Raw genomic sequence first — 25,957 nt, forward strand, 5'->3', positions numbered from 1 at the left:
AGACAAGGTTGCTATCATACTAGGTCCAGGGACAATTCTGATAGAATAAGTGCACAGAAGAAAGTAAGGGGAGGAGATAGGAAAAAGGAGAAGGAAAGGAGGAGAGAACAGAGAGTTAGCAGTCAAAAGAGTGGAGAAGCAAGAGGGGAGAGTGAATACAATTGCAGAAGTCAGTAGTGACACATAATGTTGCAAGCCAGGATACAAGATGAAGATGGGAACAGCATGATTCAGGGCCACCATGAGTACAAGATGCAAAAGAAGTTCAGCATGAGAGTTGAGAAAGGGTGACGCACCATGAATGATTGAAGTCCATAAAAGTCAAACCCAGCATTGTCCACAAGACGGTGATGGTGAAACCAGAATGTATCAGGACAGACTCCTGCAGAAGTAGGCTTGAGTGGGGTGAGAGGGAGCAGGGTAGAAGAATGAGAGGGTTTTTCTGGATATTTAAGACCAGACAAATAGGAAGAAGGGGATGTTTTGGATAAATAGAGAGGTAACAGATCCCATCATACAGGACTGAAAGCAAATTGGATTCCAACTGGGTGTAGCTGATCAGGCATTATATTTAAAAGTAGTTATACAGACTGGAATCAATGCAGAAGCCATTTTTCCCAAAGCAGGAACAGATTACCTGAGGGGGATTTTGGGAGCAGGTGCACTGACAGTGTGGTGATATACCTGGTGGAGATGCATGATGATAGTTGGTATCCATACCTGCTGTGGGACTTTGAAAAACAAAGGAAAAGGTGAGTGCCTACTCCCTGAGATTATGTAGATATTTTTCATGAGAAATAATGAGACCCAGATTTTATTTAAATGTATTTTTGGAGCCCAGTATAAGAGTGCTTGTAGATGTATAATTAAAGGTCAACCTCTCTCTAGCATTATAATATTAGGACCTTTCTCCTGCAATTTTGGATCTCTGAAAGCTTTAGACATCTCGAATTGAAATGTGGAATAACTAGTCCTTTGATTGGCGTCTGCCCTAAAACAATAAATCATGTAAACATATTCCTTAATGAACACATTGAACTGGGGTGTTGTGAGGGTGAACCTGATACATTGAAAATAGTGAATGAGTAAGACTCTATTGCCCCTGAATTTTAAAAGCAACAGAAATCCTGAGAAACCCATGTTCTTTGCAATGATTTGCAACAAATTTGACATCAGAAAGTAGTGTCTAACCCAAGATAGGAACCAATACTGTCCAACATTTTAGATTTAAATCATCCCAAGTAGGAAGAATAATTTTCTAAGAAATGTAATTAGATTAAATTATTTCCAATACCAGATTTAATCAAATAAACACAACAAACTAAAATGTTTACAGTATTCCAGTCTCACTCATACTTCTTGTATACTGTTTTGCCTAGTACTGTAGTAGGATTAAATTAGAATAGTATTGAAGTAGATTAACATTTTACTTCTAGCAGTAGTTTAAGTAATAGGATTGTTTGTTCGGTTGTGTGTTCCCTTTTGGTTGTGTTCTTTTTCCCTCTGGGTCTCTGAGGACTACTTTAAGTACACACCTCTGGGTTCTCAGGTTGGGCACACAGTTCTCAGTGTTGCCATTCGAATAATAAATCATGGTGTATCAGTTACACTGGGAGGTGATGGAGAAGAGAGGAGCTTTCTTTCTCCTTGCAGGAGCATTTGCCGATGATCAATTAGAAGGGATTCCTCGTGCTCTTTGTCAGCATAAATTCACAGGCCTGAGCCACATCTTCCATGTTGGTGAGGGAGAATGAGCCATTGGAGAGGCCTCAGCAGTGGGAGAGGAGATTGGGCCATCACGAGAGGCCACAGTGGCACAGAACGTGCCCCTGTTGCTCATGTGGATGATCCCATAAAGACAGTCCAGACATGGCCTTATGTGAACACCCCCACAGAGGCAACAGATGCAGGCCCTCTGGTGGAAGGCTCCATAGGGGAATGGCCAGTAGAGGAGCAGGAAGGCATGCTCATCATATAGGGGGAGGGGCATTGTAGCAAGCAACGTGGAAAGGCTTTTGGGATTGTTCCTGTCTGGATGTGAGGCACAGTGTAAGAAGTGGTCTTTACCCAGCAGTGTAAGTGTAATACTGATGGGAGGAAGATCTGTCAGGTAGAGGACTAGCCTGTGGTGGTGATTTTACTGGTGGAGGACCTAACTAAGGTGGAGGAGGAGGAAAAGGTAGAGAAGAAGGTTATGAATGAGATGCCTCTTCCTGTTACTTCTGTGGAGGGGGCAAGCCAAGCACAGGAGGAATCTTAAGGAGTGGTAACCCCAAACTGACACCCCGACCCCAAACCCCCAACAAGTCCACATTGTCCGATTGGGTGTGGGTCTATTTTGACATGTCACCAGCAAAGACAGTTATAGAAGGAGACAGAGGTCTTCTGCATGGTGGATGGCTTTGCGAAGAGGGTGAAGCAGAAGCAGAATAGTAGGCAGGGGCCATGCTCTAGGGATGATGACTTGAAGAATCATCCCTAGAATCTTTACTTGTTGAATATGTCCTCTGACCTCATGAAGACTTTGAGTGACCATGTAGCCACCAACCCCACATCTGGTGGTTCTGAGGAGCAGGGAGAGCGTCTTAGCACATCCCAGGCCCAATGTGTGGCACAGCAGAGACATTGGGCATGCCTTACCAACACACCCATACATGTCCATCGTGCCCAATCGGTACCACTGACACCAGCATTTGTGGCTGGTGTCAGGTACCTGTTGCTGATGCCCCTTTATAAAGTGTTGGGGGTGGTGTGCCACTGGCAGTCCCTGTCTTGAAGAGAGAACTCCTGGAATAAGTAATGCATGATTCGAGTTTGAGCAAACAATTCTGTTACGGCCTAGTAACTGGTATGGTGAATGGTTGATGGAACCCAATCCTGGGGATGGATTTTAGTTTTGATGTGAGAATTGAATTTGTTTAGTCCAAACCCTCATGGCGGGCTCCTTTAATCTAAAAGATTGTATTTATACTGTGTGGAAACTGGTGAGGTGATGATTCACTGTTCATGTTTTAGGTCTGGTAAGGGCCTTCAACACATATGCTCTCCTTTCTTTTGGGTTCCTACTTAGGTGGTTTGTAGGTTCCTCTTGGTCCCACTTCTTGGGCTGTTCTCATCTTGAGTGGAGTTTGTGATATATACAGAGATTCTACTGTCCACTCCTAATTTCCTTCATAAGAACGTTCCGTTTTAAGTGCCTATTTTTTTTAACGAATGTTGTTTCTTTCTGTAATGTACTTATTTTGGTAATGATCTTTTGTATAAATGTGCTTGAAGTTTTTTTTTTCTCGTTTATTAAACTAAATGCACAAAAAAAAATCTTTTTCCTCCATTCCAACTGTGACAAACGTGCTTTGTTCCATCCTCTGATTTTCCTCAGGTGTATTCGATTTATTACAGCCAAATAAAGAAACGCTTCTGGTGTGAGAACTTTCAGAAGGTCCTCTATTATGTTCACTGGGATCATTCCCTGGGTGTCGCCCATCATCCATAAAGGTACCTCTCTCTGAATTTTCACTCTGTGATTGGAATCTTGGGAGGTTGTTGTTGGATGCACTTCCTGAGGAGAACTTCCTTTGGACTTTAAAGATTTCAGGCTGATCTCCATCCAAATGTTGTTGTGACTGTCCTGATGGAACATGTTGAAGTGTGTTGTATCACAACAAACAACTGCAAAAGGTTTATGCTTTTTCTGTTCCGAAAAATAGATTATACATTGGTAGGAGCTCCTTCACATCACTGTTCTCCAAAGCATCTCACCCTTCAACCCTGTATAGCTTCACCATTGGATAGGGCTTGGGAGTGGCTTAGACTCCACTTAAGCTCAATTCTGTGTATGTTTCGGGTAGGATAGGCTCTCTCTTGATGCTGGTGGTTAATATGTTCTTATTTTAAAGATATGTAGTCCATGTTTTTCTGGCCCTGGTCCAGGCCAGGGTATACCCCTCCCTGACCCCAGACCAGGGACATTACCCCATGGGGACCCCACCCCCATTCCATAGGCCCACTAAATAGGGGGGTGCTGCACCTGAAAATAAAACTGTTGTTAACAGTAGATGGGCTACACCCTGCGTTGTTACCTTACTGACTAAACACAGACACTGAAGTCGATTTTATAGGGATCCCAATGGGGACCCCTTTTTATTTATAACAAAAAAGACTTGAATCCCCTTCTTAAAACTCCCCTGACATGATTGCCCTCTACGTGGGGATGTGCTCTGTGAGCCCATGCTTCATTGGAGGGGTCACAGCAACCCTTAGTCAATTTCAACAGAGCCCTTCACTAACTTTAGGTACCAGCCACCAGGCTGCCATTTCCTCCCAATATCTCATGCCCGGGTATCACCCATCTATGACCTTTCTTTTAACAATAAGATCTTACACCTACTTAACTTTTAACTTACTTAAAATTCCTGTTTAAAAAAACGACTCCCTACATAAAAGTTACCCTACTTAACCTTCATTATAGACATAAAATATATACATAAAAATCCACACTGAATGTTCTTTTTTTATTCATATATAAGGGAGGAACACAGTTCTTCTGATCACAAAAGAAGGTACAATAGATAAGAAATCAGACTTGACCAGAAGCAGTGATCTACGCACAATGGGGTGAGTTTGAGGGACATTCTCACTCAGTTGTGGAGGGATTAAATGGAAGTCACCAGAACAATGCATAAGTGGACATACATAGATTAAGGACAACCAACATTGCATATTTTTAAGTGCAGGTAGGCGGTACAGCTAGCTGTGCTCAGGATGTGATAATGATGGGTGAAGTGCTACAGTACATTAAACATACATAACTTATATTTGACAGTGGGGTGACTGCTGCAGTCATTCACCCAATTAATAGTACCTTCTGGGCTGGTATTTGGTGGCAGCTGGAGCGAGGTAGGACCTTGTCCCTGATGGAACTTGGTGGTAGCTGTGGCGATGTATGACCCTATCCCCTGATGATGGCATGGAGCCTGTTCTGGTTGTTGTGGGGCCTGGCCCCTTTGGTGTGTTTTTCTGGGTTGCTCCATCACCACAGGGGGTCACCCACACTCACTGCAGATCATGCACTCTTCCTATGTCATTGGGTGGCCTTCTGCCTGAGTGCGGCCCAGCCGCATCACTGTGGCCTTCTTTCATTTTTCTGGGTAACCCATTAGGCAGGGGCGCCACCCACACTCACCACTTCGACCGAGGCAAATTTTCATGCCATGCTCTGTGGCGCCAAAAATCTCTTCAAGATCTGCCCCAAGTCTAGTGGTCCCACCCACACTCACAGCAGCTTCCCATGTCCATTTCCAACATTCTGGGCAACTCAGGTAATGTGGGGGCCACCTGAATTACCGCCAGGCCAAGAGCCCCATTTAAAAATCAGAAAGCATCCGCATGGCAAAGGGGATGCCTCTGTTGCTCACTGCTGCACCCACAGAGAGGACTGCTGGAGTTTCGCACGGTTACCTTGCCACGGCAGCCTGATGCAACCCTTCAACCCTTCACCCAGGGCTGCCATGATGACGCAGCCCCGGATTTACAGCATCCCACTCATCACCTCCCGGCTGTCATGTTCAGCTCGGGAGGATTTTTAAAGGGCCTACCTTGCCGGCCACAATGGGAGTCAGCAGGGGCATGACCGTGCTGCCTGGTAGTGCCAAACCCCTCATGTGGCGGCCCAGACTGGGCAGTCCATCATCCACCCAGGCAGCCCCACACACTTTGCTATGACCATTTGATATTCGTGGGCCGGGTCAGTGTGGCCCGGATGGGCCGACACCTGCTATGGCCCTGTGGGTGGCTGAGCTTCCCTTGGCATGTAGCTTAGCTCCACGGTTAACTCTCTGGCAGCTCTCCCCAAGAGAGCACAGCGGCCTTAATGTCTTTGTGCCGTGGGTGCTACTCGAGGCAGCACCCCCCATTGGAGTTGGTTCTTTTCTCTGCTGCCTTGCATAACCTTGGGCAGTGGAGTTCAGTTTCTTTGTTCTTACTTTATTCTCTCCTCAACATTCCATCCAGCCCCATGGTGCGCTGGATGGATTAGTCAAAAACACAGACACAGAAATAAAATAACACACACACTGCACATTTAATAAAACCTTTTATTTAACCCTGTTGTCTCTGCCTTTATGTCTAGGTTTTCCCTTATGGGAAACACATGTAGCCCTTTCTAGCTGGGCTCTATTTTTTAAACTTCCAAATCCCCAGCCTTTCCACATAGACATCCCTTGTGATGAACGCACGTCGGATGTGGTGGAATGTGCCTGTTAAACCACCGGGCACTTTGGGAGCCAGCTTTCCTGTGTGGTTCCAAGCACCATTACTCCCAGCCTACCCTTGAGCTGAAGCTGTATTGTCCTTTTCACACAATCTAGTTTTCCCTGATATACATCAGCACCCATCTGCAGGTGTTTTGGTAGATTGACGCCAGTGTTAGGGTAAAGCTGGAACCTCAGACTCTTCAGGAAGGGTGGGACCGGGATGATTTCCAGGAGCAATGGTGGGAATTCTGGTGACAGAGCTTCTCAAAGCCCCATACCAGAATCTTGCAGGTTACAGAGTCTCAGGAGTAGTGCTCTCTGATTTTCTGGGTTCACTGGGTTCACATTTTCTCTGAACCAAACATCTTCATAGGAGACGAGGACGATGGCATCCCCCTTCATATATTTGCAAGCGTTCTTCCTAATAGTTCAGCAGCAGTCTTACCAAGGTCCATGGGATTCTGGTAGGATCCATGGAACAAGTAATCTTGGTTGAAGGTCCGAATATACATGCTGGAGGTGGAGAAATGGTCCCCAAAGCAACACAATGGAATTTCCACAGTTTCAACTGAGGTGCTCTCCCTTACAGATTCCAATAGTTGTATGCAGAGATGATGCTGTAGGTGTAATTTGTGGTGAAGGCTGGATCAGCCTCTGACCTTTGGGAGTCAGGCATGTAAATTACAGTCTAATCCCAGATGCATCTTATCCCCAGGTGCTAAAAGCTATAATAACCTTCCTTTCTGGGCTGCCTGGCTAGTAGTGGAAACTTGGACCTCATTTAAGACCCCTCTTATCTTCGGGATCATTAATTTGGTTAGAAGGCCTTTACCACCTGAACATTCCTGCGAGGTTGAACTTTATTGATTAAATAGGAGTACATATAGAATGTTGCACAGTCGTGGCAAGAAGACTTCAAGCAAGTGTTACTAGAAGGCCTTTGATATCTTCTGAACTGAGTGCAATTAGGGAGATATGTGAGATTGCACAACAACTCTCTGCAAATTCCCTACTTTGCATGTTCTTTCCCCTTATTTTTTACATCATAGAAGTATAGATAGGTTTAAGCTGTGTGAATGTTTTCCTGTCGATCAAATGTTGTGATATATCATCATTCAGACATATATTTGGATGCTGCTGAGATATACTTCAAAACATTGTTTCTATTCTTGTTTTCCTATTTCTCCCAGGGGATTTAAGTGGGGTTGTGTTAACGAGGGCTCAATCCTGGCAGAGTCTACAAAATTCCCCTGTGACAGAGCTCTGCCAGGACTCCCGACCAGATTGTCCACAGTTTTAATCATTTTAAAGATCATGAGTGACCGTGCTGCTGTTCCCTAGTAGATGTCGCCATCACCCCTGTTAAGAATCACTTCCCCAGTTTCAGACATTCACAGCTAGCTTATTTGTTTTGTAATACTCTGAAGGTTAATATTGTATATGTAATACCTTGATTGATGTCTGCAACATATTATATTGAAGTGCATGTCAAGTGCAGTTTGAGGCAGCAAGGCTTGGAGGTGGACTTATAAATGACAAGCCGAGCTGAACTGAGCCTAGCAGGGGTGGAATCCTGATGTAGCTTTGAGCAGGTATGCTAATTTACCAACATGCCTATGGTATTGGAAGTGACATCACACACATGATGATATCACAGGAAGTGATGATGCCACATGACCTTTGACCCTGGTGACATCACTGGAAGTGGCTCGTTGGTGTAGTAAAAAATGATTCATGAAATGCCAAATATGTACTATAGGAAACAATACTATTTTATAATTTAACCCCATTTTAACAATGACGCTGCCTTGATATGCCCTGGATGGAGCCATGATATGACTGGGCTAGACCCAATAGAACCAACAAAGGCCCGAGTCAGTGCCATACACATGCCGCTACATCCTTGTATGGCCTGTTACTTCCATTTGGTACCAACTATCACTACATATGTAACGTATAGTTATTATATGATAAGTGAAGCACCACATTTCCTGATGCTCCTGTGATACAGTATGGTAGATGTAGCCTCTGTATGCGGATACTTCCGTCTAATGCATGTGATAGCCTTAAAACCCAGGTATAGTTAGAATATGTAAGGTACAAATGTAAATGTCCAGTTGCTTGTATCATATGCTAAGTGCAGTCATATATGCCCAGTAATGTCATTCAAAGGCAGTTCACATCGAATCCACCTCGTATAGTTACCATATGTAATGGAGAAGATCACATGTCTAACTGCTGCCATCATGGGTGATGTTAAGTCTCAATTACCACATTAATGATGTTTAGAGCTCAGTGAATGCCTTGTATGCATAGTGTAAGATACCATATGCCCAGCCTTGTGTGCAATTGCTGCAATCATATATCAAGAGTAGCCTCAAATGCCCCATAAATGCCACTTAGCCCCTATATGCATGGTATCTTCACCATAGGTGATGCACAGCCTCATATATCCAGTTGCTACTTTGATTTACCAAGCACTGCCCCACACGCCCAAGTAATTCCAGTTAATGAAAGGATGCTGGAGAAGGAGGCAGACAACAGAGAGTAACATAAAAAATGATGTGTATAGTGGAAGGAGATTTCAGAATGACAGTTTACATGGGACAATACAAAAGAAGAGAAGTGGACTGACGCAGTGAGAGTATGAGATAAAGTACAAAGATGTAATGGAAAGAGAGAGGGGGTGGTGTGAAGGCACCAGGAAGCAAGACATATATAACAGATTAACTTCTCTTAATAAAATTATTTTATTTATCTTGATTGTCAGGATGGAGTAAGGCCTAACGTGCTCTATAATACGGTGGGATTTCCCTACCTAAAGAAAGTACGGATAGTCTGTGTCAGTAAGTTCAATTTAAAAGTCTGTCTGTGTCCAAAACCTATGCTTGCCCTCACAACTAAGAATATACAACGTGTAGGGATGTTAGCACCAAAGGAAACAGTGTTCAAAGTAAAGTTCTGAGCTTCTTCCAGCTTTGGCTTGTTCAGTTTCTCCTTCCCCAAGTTCACAATAGTTCAAAATGGTCTCGGGTCCCTTCCCCAAGTTCAACACAGTTCTAAGAAACCTTGGAGTTCCGTTCCCCAAGTTCCACACAGTTCCAAGATTTCTTAGTGTTCCCTTCCCCAAGAAGGCAGCTCTTCCAACAGAACGACAAACGGTTCAAATCTCTTGACTTTCAATGATACTTCCAGTTTCACTTTATAATCCCTTAGATTCTTTAATAGTTCATAGCAAATGATTTCTCTCGCTTCAGCACTTATACCACACAACCTTGTGTCTTGGCTTTCCTTGCTTTTTTCTCCAGTAGGGGATGCTTGGTCTAGGTGCAGTTATCGGATCACACGGTCTACGCAATAGAGGACACGCAACAGATAACCCTTGGCACTTTGTGATGCTGTTGGTTTCCCTTGACCAATATAGCCTTTCTCCCTGTGTCAGTAATCCACCTGTGCTATAGCTTTCTCCTTGGAAGTCTTTTGGCTTTGCTAAAACTTGTATTTTATTCATTCTGTTCTGTTCATCCTTTTCCACCACCCTGATTTCACATTGTTTATCCAGGTTCATCAACTTGCCTGGCACACTTGCTTTCCACATAATTCGTAAGTGCTCATTACAGGTTTTCACTTGGTTCATAAGTGCTTCTAAACGGTTTTCAAAGTGTTCATACCTGCACATTGTTTGCTTTCAACTTGTGCTGCAAGTTCATAAACTTTCTATATCTTCTCTTTAGTTCGGTATTCAATAGATGCTGTTGCATTTCAAAAATAGTACTTTGCAGTTGCTCGATATTTAATAGTTTTCCATTTCACCTCCAAACCCCATTCTCAGAGGTTTCCGTTCGATCGGTAACAGCAATTGTCCAATTCCTGTCCCTGGAGCACCCCGGTATGAGTGTTCTCTCTCTCACTCTCAGTGGTGCTCGGTTGCTCCTATGGGTGTCCTTTTGCTGTTCTCTGGCTTCTACTTGCGTCCCGGGTACGCGTCAGGAGCTCCAGCGAGCAGCGCTCGCCACCGGTGAACCTCGCTGCAGAGGCCCAGGGCAATTCTGAGTCTTCTGTCCCCAGCTCCTGCTGGGAACACGTGGCACAGGGGACTTTAGGGGTTCTAAGCCTCTGCAATATACAGAGTCCTTTCACCGGCCCTTCTCCTCGCCTCGCAGCTGTGTCCTTCCCACCAGGCAAGTTCCAATTTCCTCTCTGCCAGTCTCTCTATTTATGCACCTGTGGCCTCTCAATTGGTTGATGGTGCAAGTCCTTTGCCTGACCACCATTACACCTAATAATGGGACATGCCTTACCCTCGCAATGTTGTCCCTCCATAGTCCTCTTCCTCTTCTCAGTACCAAAGTCATGAAATTGACTAGAAGTGTGCGGCACTCCTAGTTGCCTCTTCCACGTCCCGGTCTTAAAGGTGTACAAGTGTGGGACCGTTGGTGTGTATGGAATGGAAAAAGACTGAAAATACCAATAAGAAGGCAGCAGGAGGGTAGGACTTATTCTCATAAGGGGACAGGGATACCATGTCTCTCCTGAAGGCATCCTCTCCCAAGGCCCCTTCAGCCAGATGATCCTCCCTTGCATATCCACCCCCAGGGTCAGGATCCAAGAATGATGGCCTTTCACTGATGGCCTGAGGGGGAGATCCGAAGGGGTGTAGATGGGAGGATGCCCTCAGTTCCTCACAGAGGGAGACAGTAAAAGAGGACACAGAGAGAGAGAGAGAGAGAGAGAGAGACTGACGAGGAAGGGAGCAAGGCAACAGTTGGAGAGGGGATGCAGTGACTGCAAAGGGCTGGGTAGAATGATAGGTGGTAAAAGAAAGCATGAGCAAGGAAATTAATTTCCCCATTCCTTCGAATTCACCTTTTAAGTACATTACATTTCAATTGGTTTAGCTGCCCCTCTAACTCCTCAACAAATAAGCACACACCTCCCTGAGACCATTCTGATTTTATCTGTTGTCCTTTCACAACTCCCTCTTTATCCCAACATACTGCACCTGCATATGAAATATAATAATTAAACTTTGATTCAGTCCACATTACTCTCAATATTTATCTTAGATCTGGGTGAATAGAAGCATAAACACAGGCACAGTGGCAGTGAAAGGGTTGTTTCTGCTCTAGGCTGAAAGACCTTTTGTTGCACGCCGCCTTCCATCCATGCACAGACGCAGGCACTGGCGTAACAGGGGCCCCCGCAGCCTCCGCGGGGGCCCACATGGCTGGGAGGGGGCCCCAGTAAAAAAAAAAAAAAAAAAAAAAAATTCTAAAAAAAAAAAAGTTTCTTTTGAAATTCACTCTGCATTCATAAAGAACATTTCTGTAACAGAAATAATTTCTTTATGAAGGCAGAGTGACTACAAAAAGAAACTTTCTTTTTGAAGTCTGAGGGCCCCCGTAACCCATGACATGGAAGACCCTAGGCTGGAGGCCTCCATGTGGGTGGGGTGGGGAACCCTATGCCTTCAAAAAGAAATTGTTTGTTTTTGAAGCCACTCAGCCATCATAAAGAAATTATTTTGATTATGGTTCGGTCCTTAACTGAAATAATTTCTTAATGAAGTTATAGTGACTTAAAAAAGAAACAATGGGGCTCATTCTGACCATGCCGGTCCGGAAACAACGGTGCTGGTAAGCTTACAGGCACTGTTGTTTCCGGACCGGCATATTACAGGTCTGCCTGGTGGGGCTGCCGTGCCCGACAGGTCTGACCCTGCCAGGCACAGCAGCCACGGTAGGCAGACCTGTCACGGAAGCACCGGCACCATTAACAATGGTGCAGGTGCTTCTGTGTCCCCATTCCCGTGGAGTCTGGGGTTTAACGAAATTACCGGCACCTGATTTCCCAGCCGCCGGACTTGAAATAGCACGGTGGCACCGGGAAGTCAGGCCATAGTAATTTTTTATGGGTCTGGCGGCAACCCGCCGGTAGCACCGGCACGGTTACCGCTCGACCCGTAATGAGCCCCAATTTCTTTTTTAAGTAATAGGGCCCCCCCTCAACTCCATGAGGTGTGCGTGTATGAGTCTATGGTGAAAGGGTGCACACTCAAATGTATAGCCGGCTGCCTGTGTGTGTATAGTGAAAGGGTGCACACTTAAATGTATGGGTGGCTGTGGGGGTGTGCCTGCATGGTGAAAGGGTGCACACATAAATGTATAGGTGGCTACCTGTGTGAGTGTATGGTGAAAGGGTGCACACTTAAATGTGTGGATGACTGGGTGTGTATAAGGTGAATGGTGTGTGTGCTTGTGTACAGGGGCACAAGAAAACCTTCATTTCGGGGGGGCTAACCCTTCAAATGTTGGGAGAGGCGCTAACTTCACATGCGGTGGAGAGGGGGAAACTTATTTGTGTGGGCGCATCCAAATTATTTACGCATTTTAATGAGACTATTCTAGTGCAGATTCAATGTTACAAGCAGTTAACTCTCTCCTATAAGTCTCCTGTTCCCTTTCTACCCTTCCAATCACTGCCCTGGCATGCAAGTACTAAACCCACATCACGATTTCAATCGCCTTAACAATGTGGAATTTGAATGCAGGTACTAACAGTGAAATGCTTTACGTTGGTAATTGCTGGGTTCTTGTTAACAGCAAAAACCAGGTGCCGTTTAAAATCTGTGTCCTGTTCGGTCTGGCAACTGCTCTAAAGGTTAGCCAAGTTGAGTCAATATAGCCCAAAATGTCAGGGGGGTAGTGCTGAAGCCCAGTCAACTCAATGGTGTTGCGCTACTACTTGTGTTTAATGCCTTGCTTACTCCTAGCCCTATTCTTCCTCGTCCCAGTACTTATATACGAGGCAGTACGTGTGTTTGAGGCACTCTGCCTCATACAAAAGTACTGGGAAGAGGTAGAGGTACATGGAGGTAATGCCTGATTTAGCTACCTGTAATCTTCATCACTCCTAGTCCCACTGTTCCTCATCCCAGTACTTACCTATGAGGCAAGGAGCCTCATACGAAAGCTCTGGGACAAGGAAGAGGGACGCAGAGGTAATTCTGGGCCAAGGAGCTGATTGTGGAGGTTGGGGTGGTGGGTGGGAGGGAGAGTGGATGTGTGGGTGGGCAGGATTGTGTGATAAATCATAATGGTTGTCCATGTCCAGGCTACGCAGGCATGATATGTGGTATTAGTGGCTAGAGAGGCATTTTGATTTAGCCAGTCTAGTCATTCCTCAGTTTGGTATGACTTTCTTTTAACTGGACATTTCTGATAAAGTAGTCCTGCTAACTTTAATTACCTGGCTAGATTGGCATTTGGGTGCTGCCAGTCTAGCCATTTCTTACTGCGGCATTGTATATTTTTCTGGGCATCTGTGATAAAATGATATGATGTGATTCAAGTCATTTATAATGCGCCTGTACACAAGTGTACACAAGGGAGGGATGATAGAGGGAGGACAAGACAAACGATCTCACTAGGCCTTGTGTCATTGTGAGAACGAGAAGTGCAAGGGAAAAGGGAGCAGGGAAGTGCAAGTGAGAGGGGAGGGGAAAACAGGGCAGCAATGCTCTCAGTAAGTGCAGCCAGGGCAGAGCAGCTATTGGTTGTGCAAGGAGAACAATGGACTGCAGGGTTACAGTTACAGCCCCTAAGTGCATGGTAGGCCCGGAGGCAGTGCAAGGGTGACCAATCAAGAAAGAGCCTGGAATCAGAGAGACTCTGAGGGTTGCCAAGCAGCCAGTCAGTACAGCAGACAGGTAGGTCAGGTAGGTCAGCAGGGGGGGAGAGAGAGCGAAAGCAGCAGAGAAGAGGAAAGCTTTTAGCTGCTTCCGAAACTTCAGGTTGTCCGCCTCAAGTTTGAGAGGGGCAGGGAGGCCATTCCATTTGGAGGCACCAGCAGAGGAGAGTGGTCTACCCCCACTCTCTGCCTGGAGAGATGTCTAAGCCTTAGAGAGTTGGAGGTAGCTGAGTGAAGGGTTAGAGAAAGAAGGTATTTTGGAAGAGAGCATTGGATTTAGTGTTGGCACTGGCCCCAGAAAGCCTTGTGGGCAATGCAAAGATTCTTGAACTTGATCCTTGCAGCCAGTGGAGAGATTTCAGGGCTGGAGAAATACAATCCCAGGGCTTGAGGCCAAGGCTAAGTCTTGCAGTCCTGTTCTGGATTATTTGCAGATGACGGAGACTAGAGGAAGACAGATTGAGAAAGTGGCTGTTGCAGTAGTCCAGCTTAGCGACAGTGAGCTTCTGGTGGAGAGTGAGAAAGGGAAGAGTCCCTTTGAGGAGGAGCAGCTGGTAGTGGGACTTCTTGGTGATGTCCGAGATGTTAGGAGAGAAAGAGAGTGTGGCGTTGAAGATGACACCAAGGTTTTTTGCCTCGCAGGAAGGCAAAGGAAGAGGGCCCAAGGTGGTCTGCTATAGTGAGAGAGGAAACACAGTGGCAAGGGTCCCAATGAGAAGGATCTCTGTCTTACTGGCATTAAGGCAGAGATTGTTGGAGGCGCACCAATCCTGAATCGTGGATAGACAGTCAGGAATGAGCAAGAGAGGAGAGGAGGATGAGGGGAGCCTGAAGGAAAGCTGAGTCCTCCGCACAACACTGAAAGTTAGAGGATAAGGTAGAGATCAGGGAGGCCAAAGTGGCCAAGTAGAGGTTGAAAAACCAGTGTGAGAGGATAGAGCCCTGGGGAATGCCACAGGTAGAGAGAGGTGGCGGAGAGAATGGGACGACGATCGACCTGGGAGCGGAGTGGCGGTCCAAGTGGAAGTAGGTCAGTCACTCTAGGGTCTGATCTGTGATGCCCAGGTTCTCACAGAGTCGATTGATCAGGATGGCGATGTTGACCCTGTCGAAAGCAGAGGAAAGATGAAGGATGAGAATAGAAGGAATGCTGGAATCAAGGTTAGAGAGCAGCACAGGTGTTAAGGAGAGCAGTTTCCATGCCTCTGGCAGCTCTGAAGCCAGACTGATGGTCATGAAGACAACCAACAGATTCAGTGTGGAGAGTAAGCTGGGAGATGGCAAGCTTTTCCAAGAGTTTGCTCAGGAAAGGTGGAGGTTGAGCGATAGTTTTCCAGCAGGTAGGATCAGCAGACTGCTTCTTGAGGAGTGGGTGCACAAGGGAGTGCTCAAAGGGAGAGGTGAACATTGCAGTGGCGAAAGAGTGATTACAGAAATCGGCCAAGGCTGGAGCGAAGGTGTCAATATGGGCTTTGATGGTTCTGGAGGAGCAGCGGAGCACCTGTTTGGACGACACTTTCATAGATCGGACTTGTCTAGAAACCTCGTCAGGTGTTGTCAGAGAGAAAGAGGAAAAAGGAGGAGGAGAGAAGAGATGGCCAAAATGGGCCGAGAGAGGAAGAGGACATAGAGGACAGGATGTCCTGAGATTTAGCAGAGAAATGAGAGGCCAGAGCTGTACAGAGGGCATGGGAGGGAACAGAAGAGGTATAGACCACAACAGGATTGACCAGTTCCTTGCAGATTTTAAAGAGTTTGGCCGTGTTGTTCGAGGCCATGGAGACACATGCTTTATTGTGTGCTCTCTTCTTGATGAGTGTTATTGGTTTGACTGGCATTTTGCTGAAAACAGTACAGGTATGTCTAAATGTGGCCTGGCATTCTGTACTATAATGTTATTACGTGTTTACACTGGTCTACATTGTGCAGCCAGTTGGAAGCATTAATGTTCCTGTGCACTGTTGGTGACTTGCATGTATTGGATTGTGTTACCCTACAAAACAATTGCAAACACTCTGTTGCTTTATAGCCAATTTATCTCAGAAAGTGTGCTGTATATTGCATTAAAACACATATTTATATCTTTTTCCTAGTGCAGTGTGCGGCATACCCCTTCAGCAGCACGTTCATGCGTATTGTGCAACCGTGACAGTCTAGGCCGGCCCAGAGTGTGGCGCAACCCGTGATTTGTTGCCGAGTTGGGGGGCCCCCTCAGCATGGCTCGCAGGGGGGCCCCCACATTTTGTGTTACGCCACTGGACGCAGGCATGGCCTTTCAGCCCCTTTATTATTAAAACTATCTTTTTAGAACATGGTAATATTGAAATAGATGAAAAACTAACTGCCCCTCAAAAAGGAGTAAACAACAACCGGTAGTATTTGGAGAAATAAAACCCTACCAGAGAAGGCTATGAAATAATGACTAAATTAGGTAAGACTAAAATCGAAGACCACAACTCCTCCCCTCAGCATGCTCGCGTGCGCGCACACACACACGCAATGAAATATTTCCACAACAAATGTAACAATAAAGATTCTTCAGCAAGAATACTGCAGCTGAACATGTACTTATTATCTACTGCATTCTTTTTTTAAAAAACTTTATTTAACGGTTGTGGTACTTGACATTGCAACAACAACATATAATGCATTTGTTTGAACACATCAACTTTCGGAATTAGGCACCTTACAGCATAAGCAATGTTTACTGAATTGATGAAGCCGTTGGCCCTGTCAGGCTGTCACTGTGCGAGTTCATTTCACTCAGATATATTCTAAACCGGGCCCATATGTCTTTTGGTTTACTTGGATTCGGGATAGTCAATATGTTATATTCTTCACATTCATTTACATACATTAATTCTTTAAGAAAATGATTCACTCTCGGTGCCTGTGCGCTCTTCCATTTTTGCAGTATACACCGTTTCGCTACTGCGCATGTGACGTTAAAAAGTCTCCTTGTCACCTCTGAATGTTTACCAATGTCCCCAAACAGGTATTTTCGCGGTGTGAGGTCCGCCGGTATCTGTGTCACCTCCTCCAGGATATTCGCCACCTCCCTCCAAAAAGCAAGCACATGAGGGCAATTCCAATACATATGCATCGAGTCAGCTCGGTCTGTTCCGCACTTTGGACACATGCCAGTCCCATTGTTTGTAAACCTAGCCACCTTCAATGGAGTATAGTGTAGTTTATTCAACATTTTAAACTGAATTAACCGGAGGCCGGCATTCATGGACACTTTCTTGGTCATTTCGCAGTATCTTTCCCATTGTCTGTCCGATATATCCTCACCCAGATCTGTTTCCCAGGAAGCCTTCATTACATTCAGTGTTGGGGAACCAGTCTGCACCGCAACATATAGTCCCGAGATGCTAGTGCCCGCCCGGGTTGAAAGTGTCAGTAGACATGGGTGCGGTGGGGGTTCGTCTGGGAATGTTGGCCAACGGGCCTTAAAGGCCAGTCTAATTCTATAAAATTGGAGAATCATCATCTGATCCCTCCCCATCCCCGTTTTGAAGTCCTCCAGTGTTATAAACCTCCCATTGGGAAATATGTCCTTGATTTTAAATTCTTCATCTGGGTCCCATTTATTCTGTATGCCTGAGTCGTATGTGGGTGTTATGCCTGGGAAGTTCTAAAAGGGGGCCTCAGCATAGTAAGGCGTCTTTACCCCAAGCCTTCGGAAGATTTTAAACCATGCCTGGGCCGTCGTACTAACCGGGTCAAATGGGCATTCATCCCTGTGTTTAGTTTTAAAAATGACTGACCTAATGTTGGTCGGGCGTGCTGCGTGTTTTTCAAGACGAATGTGGGGTGAAGTGTTGTTTTCATCGTACCAATCTTTGACAAACTGTGCTTGTGCAACCAGATAATATAATTCAAAATCAGGAGCAGCTATGCCCCCTTTATTGTATGGTTCCACCATTTTTTCCCACTTCATTCTAGGTGTCCCCCCACTCCAAACAAATTCCACCGCCAGGGACCTGAGAGTGTCAAAGAATCTCCTACCAGGCCAGATCGGGATGTTGGTAAATATATACAGCAGTTTAGGGAGGATGACCATTTTTAATATGGCTACCCGACCTATTAATGATATGGGGAGTTTGGCCCAGAAGCGGAGTTTAGTGGCAATAGTGGACAGCAGGGAATCATGGTTGTTCAAGAGTAGAGATGTCCTGTCTCCAGAAACTATAACCCCTAGGTATCTAATTTTGTCCGGGGACCACCTTAGGCCAAGTGTGTCGTTTGGGCAGTTGGTGGCGTGGGTGAGGGGGAAAATTTCAGACTTAGATTGATTGGTCTTGTATCCTGAGTATGATGTAAATTTGTGCATTTTGTCCATTAGCGGGCCCAAGTCTGTGTTCGGCTCCCTAATGTACAATAGGGTATCATCGGCATATAGTGATATCGATTGAGTGAGGCCCTAGGTATCTAATTTTGTCCGGGGACCACCTTAGGCCAAGTGTGTCGTTTGGGCAGTTGGTGGCGTGGGTGAGGGGGAAAATTTCAGACTTAGATTGATTGGTCTTGTATCCTGAGTATGATGTAAATTTGTGCATTTCGTCCATTAGCGGGCCCAAGTCTGTGTTCGGCTCCCTAATGTACGATAGGGTATCATCGGCATATAGTGATATCGATTGAGTGAGGCCCGCCATCCGTATACCTCTCTGTTCCTGATGTTCTCTTATCGCCGCTGCCGCTGGTTCCATAGTGAGAGCGAACAGTATGGGGGAGAATGGGCAGCCCTGTCTAGTGCCCCTCTTCAACTCAAACCAATCAGACATAGTGTGGTTAGTCAATACCCTGGCCCCCGGGTTAGTGTACAGCACTTTGACATAGTTCAAGAAGCTGGGGCCCAGCCCGAATTTACCAAGCACCATGAACAGGTAAGCCCATGATACAGAGTCAAATGCTTTTTCGGCATCTAGGGATACCGCTACCGCCTGGGCCTCTGGTTCGATTTGGGCCATTCCGCCAAACAGCCTACGTAGATTGAGCGCTGTAGATCTAGTGGGAATAAACCCGCACTGATCCGGGTGCACTAGTACTGGCTGTGCGGCAGGAGTCTGTTAGCCAGGATGTTCGCAAATATCTTAGCGTCACAGTTAATAAGAGATAAGGGTCTATATGAGGACATCTCATTGGGGGGACGTCTGGGTTTAGGGAGCACTGTAATTAAAGCCTCTCTCATGGATGGTGGCAGTGTTCCTACCTCTGTGGCCTCCTCCCACATGGACAACAATATCGGGGCCAATACTTCGCTTAGCTCTTTGTACAATTCGATTCCCAGACCGTCTGAGCCAGGCGCTTTTCCGTTGGCCAATGATTTAATTGCTTCCTTAATTTCCTCAATCGTAATGGGTTGGTCTAACTGTAGTTTATTCTCATCACCCAATTTTGGAAGCGTTATGCTGTCTAAGTAAAGTTGAGTATCCCTGTGGTTTTTTAAGTCATGATTAGCGTAGAGCTCTTTATAGAAGAGGGAAAATTCCCCAATGATGTTTTCCTCATTTGTCTGTACTATGCCGTCGCTCCCTATTATGCTGAAGATCAGGGTGCGGCCCCTGTCAACCTTCAACAGGTTAGCCAGTGTGCGCCCCGCCTTGTTACCTTCACCATATCGGCGTGCTCTGACCGGAGTGGCCATGTACATCAACTCCCTATTTGCTAGTTTATAAAATTCTTGTAGATTTTTATTAATTTCTGCCAGGGCATTATCCTCATGTGAGGATGTGAATTGTTGCTCTAGGTCCCGCAGTCGCTTCTCAACCACCTCCAGCTCTTTCCTGATCGCTTTCAATAGCCCCGTAGACTTGGAGATCAGGATACCCCTCACCCACACTTTGAATGTTTCCCATAGCACCGAGGGGCTATCCACCGAACCCTTATTAGTCTCAAAAAAGAGTTCAACTTTGGCCTGTAGTTCCCCCACCACCCCAGGGTCCTTAAAAATGTCGGAAGGCATTCTCCATCTCCTGACCGGAGGTTTAAGACTTTCCAATGTCATGTCTAATTCTATGGGAGAATGGTCGGACAGGGTGCGGGGAAATATTTCACTTCCATTAATTTGGTGTACTAGGGACGCTGACACCAGCCAATAGTCAATGCGGGACTCAGTGTCATGTACCGAGGAGTAAAAGGAGTACTGTCGTTTTAAGGGATGCAGTGTTCTCCAGGCGTCTACCAGCTGTAGCTGTAAAATGATTTGATGCAGCGTGTTGGCTGCTTTCGAGGGATTCCTATGTGCTGAGGTAGAACGATCCAGTACTGTATCTAAAATAGTGTTAAAATCTCCTCCCCACACTATTTGCTCGCCCCCACAGGCGCCAATCTCATGTAGTACATTTATGTAGAATTCAGGGTCATCTATGTTTGGACCATATGTATTAATGAAAATCATTGCTTCCCCCTTGATGGTGCCCCAAAGTAAAACATAGCAACCCATTGGGTCTATTTTTCTCCTCTCGAACTGGAACTCGACGGATGGATGTATCAGGGTTAGTACCCCTCTTGCCTGTGAGGAGTATTCCGTACAATACCTGTGAGATCCCCACCCTCTCAAGAACTCAGAATTGACCTTTTGAAGCGCATGAGTTTCCTGTAACATGACAATGTGGCGTTGGTGCCGAGTAATATAGGCTCCCACTTTCCTCAATTTGTTACGGTTGTTCAGACCCAGGACATTCCAAGTAAACAGTTTCAATCGGAGCCCTCGGGTTACCCTAACAGAGTTAGCCATATCTGTGTTTCCAGTTTATATATTTGGCCTTTCTGTTGTTAAGGAGATTTCCGTGCGTTGCAATGTCACCACATTTTTTAATTTGTGAGACTTCTCGAACTGAGTCCCATTCCCCAACTTTTCCCCCCTTGCCCCCTTCCCGTACAGTCATATGATACTTTAAATCCCCACCCTCATCAACAACCCCAACATGACAATGCTGCCCCGCAATAAACAATCCCTTAAACATGTGGAACTTTCCTGAGGGTCACTAATAGCAGCCATCTGGCGCGCTTTAGGCTGAGGCTCACAGCCCAGATAAAACAACATTTTAGTTCAGTTTGTCACCTTTACATGTCTTCCAATGTCAATAATGTCTCACCATATGTTAGGCGATCCTAGCCTGGTCCAGTCTTACTGCTCACCTCTTGGTTATGTATTCGCGTTTTGGTTTGCCACTCGATCTACGGTGGGTATTGGTATGGAAGACTCAACATATGACATGGCGTCTGTGGGATTTTCAAAGAAATGAGCACGTCCCCCATGCTGTATCCTCATTTTTGCCGGAAAGATGAGGGCATAAGGTACATTTCGCAGTCGTAGCTGTTTTTTCACTCCTTCATATGATCTTCTTTGCATTTGCACGTTGGTCGAGAAATCTGGATATATGTGAATCGTGTTTTCTTCATGGCGTAGGGTACCTTTTTCTCTCGACAGTCGGAGAATAGTGTCCCTGTCTTTGGTAGTTTAGGAGGCGCGCAATTATGGTTCGAGGTGGGGCCCCTGGCTTCGGGAACGGTGCTAGGGTACGATGGGCCCTTTCAATCAGGAAGTGATTTGAGAAGGAGTCAGCGCCTAGGATGTCTTTCAGTAAGGCCTCAACTTGCCTCTCCATGGGGCCTTTTCCGAATTTTTCCGATACTCCAACAATCCGGATGTTGTTCCTCCGGGATCTCGATTCGAGGTCCTCGCACTTGGTTTGAGTCTTGTGTAGTTCTGTTTGGAGGTGGGCTATATCTCGACTGTGTTTTTGTATCGTGTCCTCGTTCACACTTATCCTGCTTTCAGTATCCGTAATACGTGCGCTCTCCTTTTCCACACAAGCTTTTAGGGATCCTATCGTCGCCACGATATCGTCTAGTTTAACATTCACTGCCATGAAACCATTCTGTACCAGTGTTGCCAGGCGGTCTATCGGGTCGTTTTCCTGCCCATCTGATGTAGATGATTCCCCCCCAGTCGCCCCTTGTGGCTGCGAACTGGTGAAGGTATCCATCGGGCCGACCTTTTTCCCTCCTGTCCCCTTTCTCTCGTTGCGGCCCATAAGTTGCGATTGTCCGTTGGGAGTGGACTGTGTTCTCCCACGTGTTGTCACCCAATGTACCTCCGTGCAGTTCAGGATGTGGAGGAAACGTTATTTATATTCCTGTCCTTAACACCAGATAGGTCGCTTGTATGGAGGGATGAATCCAGAAGGTCCGCAGGTCGCCACTCCGGATTGTATTCAATGGAGGGGTGTTCAATGGGGCCTCAACGGCAGTGCGCCCAGAGCAGTGAGGGTGGTTTGCAATGTTTTCCCGCTGTGCCTGTACGTGGAGGCGGCCCAGCGGGTAGATGGTTGATCCCCCAGCTGCGTGGGGTTGTTTATGGCTGCACAGGCTAGACGCTGTGGGGCACGATGTCGGGCCTTCCACCCACCGCGGCTGCGTATTGTAATGGCCCGCCTCACGGGCATCGGTAATAGGGCCTCCATCCCTGCCCAGTCCCACTTACTTGGCGTGTGCGTTTGGGGGGGGCACCTCCAGGAGAGACCCGTTCACCCCGTTCACCCAGGCGGCTGCGGGTAGCGCCGCGAGGAACCGCGGCCGCGTCGCCAGCCGCTGCGGGCCGAGGCCGTGCCGCTCAATGCGTTCTGTGCGTCTTGTCTGGTTGGGAGCAGTCCGCGTCCCCCGGGCCGCCCATGTTCCTCCTTCCTGTCGCCCGCCTCGGCGGGCAGAGTGATCGCCGGAGTCCCCGCGTTCGTGTCGGGGTTGGGGGGGCCATTCCACCTCCCCCGTATCGCAGGATGGTGCTGGCCGCACGGCGCCCTTCCCCCACCGCGGCCCGCAGTCTAGGTGTTCGCGGAGCCTCCAGGTGGCCACTCGGGTCTCTCTCCGCCGCCGGGACTGCCAGCTGCAATATCTCGGCAGCGCTATCGCGGTTTTCCACCGCTCTTCACCAGGATGTGCCTTGCGTTTCTCGGCCAACGAATGCCTGCTTTTTCAGGGTTTAGGACGAAGCTGAGAGGATTTATTTTAAGGTAGGATTCTGCCTGAGCCGGAGCTCTCGCACTAAGCGGCCATGTTCGATGTGCGCAACAGCGCCCCCTTATCTACTGCATTCTTAACCTGGGTTATCTACTGCATTCTTAACCTTGCTTCATTCATAACCCTTTGAGAAAAATAATCTCCCCTCAGAAGACTATATGGATCATGGGTTATCAGGCAATACTTACTGTTCAACACTAATAAATTATTGATTGCTCCTGTTTATATCACTACCCTAAAACATTTTGTTTTTTTAAATCCTACATTGTTGTCTGAATTGGGAGTCCAGAGCCCTAATCGTAGCTTTTATACTTGAGCAAAGTGTGTGATTCTTGGCAAATCACTTCACATCACTTGTCCTAAATCCCCTATTTGGCAAAAGTGGCAGCATTCAAAACCACTTAAACCCTGCTGTATCAAGCACTACATGACAATTTAAAAGTTAATTGCAAACAATAGCGATATGCAGTAGCTGTCAACCCCAAAGCTTAAAGGACATTTGAGTGTTGAAGTGGTTTGGGTAGGGAAGCCTTGTGAAAGCAATTCAAAACACACAGAATGATGCTGAGAGGTGCACCAGGAACATACATCACCATACTGGAGTAAGTGCATGTTTTTGTGTGGAAATGCATACCTTAGCCAAGTATCGACCAAAATAGAGGTTTAACAGGGCTAGACACATTCCATTTAAAAACTGAAACATCCTTACGTCTCCAAATTGGAAATGCGTACTTTCACCCCATAGCTGGCTGCAGGCAATAAGTCTCGGTTTCACTCCAGATATCGCTGTATCTTCAATGCCGAGCCATGGCAGACACTATCCTGCAATGTTTGCCACAATGAACAAACATGGGAACAAGTTGACACGTGTTGTGGGCTGGCTCCGGTCTCCAGGGCAGCCCACATATGTTGTCGGGATCACCCGACAAGATGGATGCGCCGGGGGGCAGCCGGCGAACCTGTGGTAGGGGAGCGCCCTACGGCGCCCGGTGTCACCGGGCGCAAGCTTCACAATGTGGGGCTGTCACCCCCAGTCTCCAGCAGCCACGGCTCTGAGGGCACTCGGGCCGCGCTGCACACTAGGCCACGACCACGTGGCAGGCCCACAACCCACAAAGGCACAGACATTAGTTGCCACTTCCTGGGGCTCTGCTGCTCTGCCCTCGCAGCGCCAGCAGAGCCCCTTTTATTGGGTGAGCGTGTGAGCGTGTGAGCATCATGACACAGTCATGACGCTCACGTCTGCAAAACACTAGACCACTACACAACATCCCTCCTTTATTATAAACAAACAAAATTAAAACCCACCGCAAACATCAACCACTTTACTGGGTTCCACTTGATGCCTTCTAGTCCACGCACCAAAGGTGCCCCTACACCATCACAGCAAACATTGTGTGCACTCCAGTCCATGCACCACCTAAGAGCTACTGAAAACCCAAACATTTTAACACTGCAAAACAAACAGGTGTGTTCCAGTCCCCACACCACAGTGCCCGACGACGGGCTCCTCCGACTCAGAAGATCCCGGGATCAAACTGGCCACCGGCGCTGTTGCAGGACAAGAAGAATATATTCTCTTCATATTCCTCCTCCCCCATGTCATAGGGCACCTCTTGGGTTCCTTCTGCCACCTGGACCGCCGCCACCTTGGGGGTCCTTCTCCCCTTTTCCACATTCCCCCCGATATCCCCACCATGCTGGCTGGGTCTGGGGCTAGGCACACCCGTGCAAAGTGGTCTCCTTTCCCTCAGATCTGTCCTATCGCCGGGCAGTCCTGCGGGTGTGGAAGATCCCACCCACACTGATTGCATATTGTGGCATTGGGGTCTCTCTTTGGCCTGTCTCTCCACCTCATCACTCTTCCTCCTGGCCATCTGCCGACAGCGGCCACCTCCTCAACCTTCACTTGCTGCATGGGGACCTCCATCTTGAGGTGGTGTCTCGAGGAGTCCATGACCGAGGCCCGCACCTCCGCCAGTTCCTGGGCCCGGCCAAGCTCTAATATTTGCTCGAGGGTCAGCGCTGGGTCCCTCAGAACCTGCTTGTGCAGCTTGGTGGAGCTGCAGCCATAGATGATTTGCGCCCAGATCTCATCCTCACACGATGCACTGCCCGCTGCCCCCTCCACACACGGCCGATGCCACAACACAGGCTGCCACCGGGCCACGAGCACCAGGCAAGGAGCACTACCTGAGCAATCCCCAGCCAGACACCCGTCTCACCGGCAGTTCGCTGTTCCGCGGCCTGCGCCGCAGATAGATACTCCCCTTGAGGGGTGGAGACAAATGGTATCGGCACCGGGCGCCCGCTGTTGGATGTGCATCCAGGGAGCCCCGGCCGCCTAGCGCGAACGCACACGCGGCCTCTTTGCTCCACCCCCTTTTCGCAAGGCCAACGGAGGAGCATCTAATCCTACGGCGCTTCCCTCAGTGGGCCCACAAGGTGGGGCGAAGATCCTCCTCGCCAGTGTTGTGGGCTGGCTCCGGTCTCCAGTGCAGCCCATAGATGTTGTCGGTATCAAGATGGATGCGCTAGGGGGCAGCCGGCGAACCTGTGTTAGGGGAGCACCCTACGGCACCCGGTGTCACCAGTCGCAAGCTCCTCAATGTGGGGATGTCACCCCCAGTCTTCAGCAGCCGTGGCTCCAAGGGCACTCGGGGCGTGCTGCACACTAGGCCACGACCACGTGGCAGGCCCACAACCCACAAAGGCACAGACACGAGTTGCCACTTCCTGCGGTTCTGCTGCTCTGCCCTCGCAGCGCCAGCAGAGCCCCTTTTATTGAGTGAGCGTGTGAGCGTCATGACACAGTGATGACACTCACGTCAGCAAAACACTAGACCTCTACACAACAACACGTATGTACAAAGTATAAACCTAGATCCACAGAACATAAGGCAAAAAAATCATGCTGCCTGTGCCCCAATATATGCCAATGTGGTCACTGTTTAATCCTTTCATGATGGTCCCCACAATATATTCCAACA

The sequence above is a fragment of the Ambystoma mexicanum genome, chromosome 8, assembly GCF_040938575.1.
Source record: "Ambystoma mexicanum isolate Mex_15411 chromosome 8, UKY_AmexF1_1, whole genome shotgun sequence".
In the NCBI taxonomy this organism is placed as follows: Eukaryota; Metazoa; Chordata; class Amphibia; order Caudata; family Ambystomatidae; genus Ambystoma; species Ambystoma mexicanum.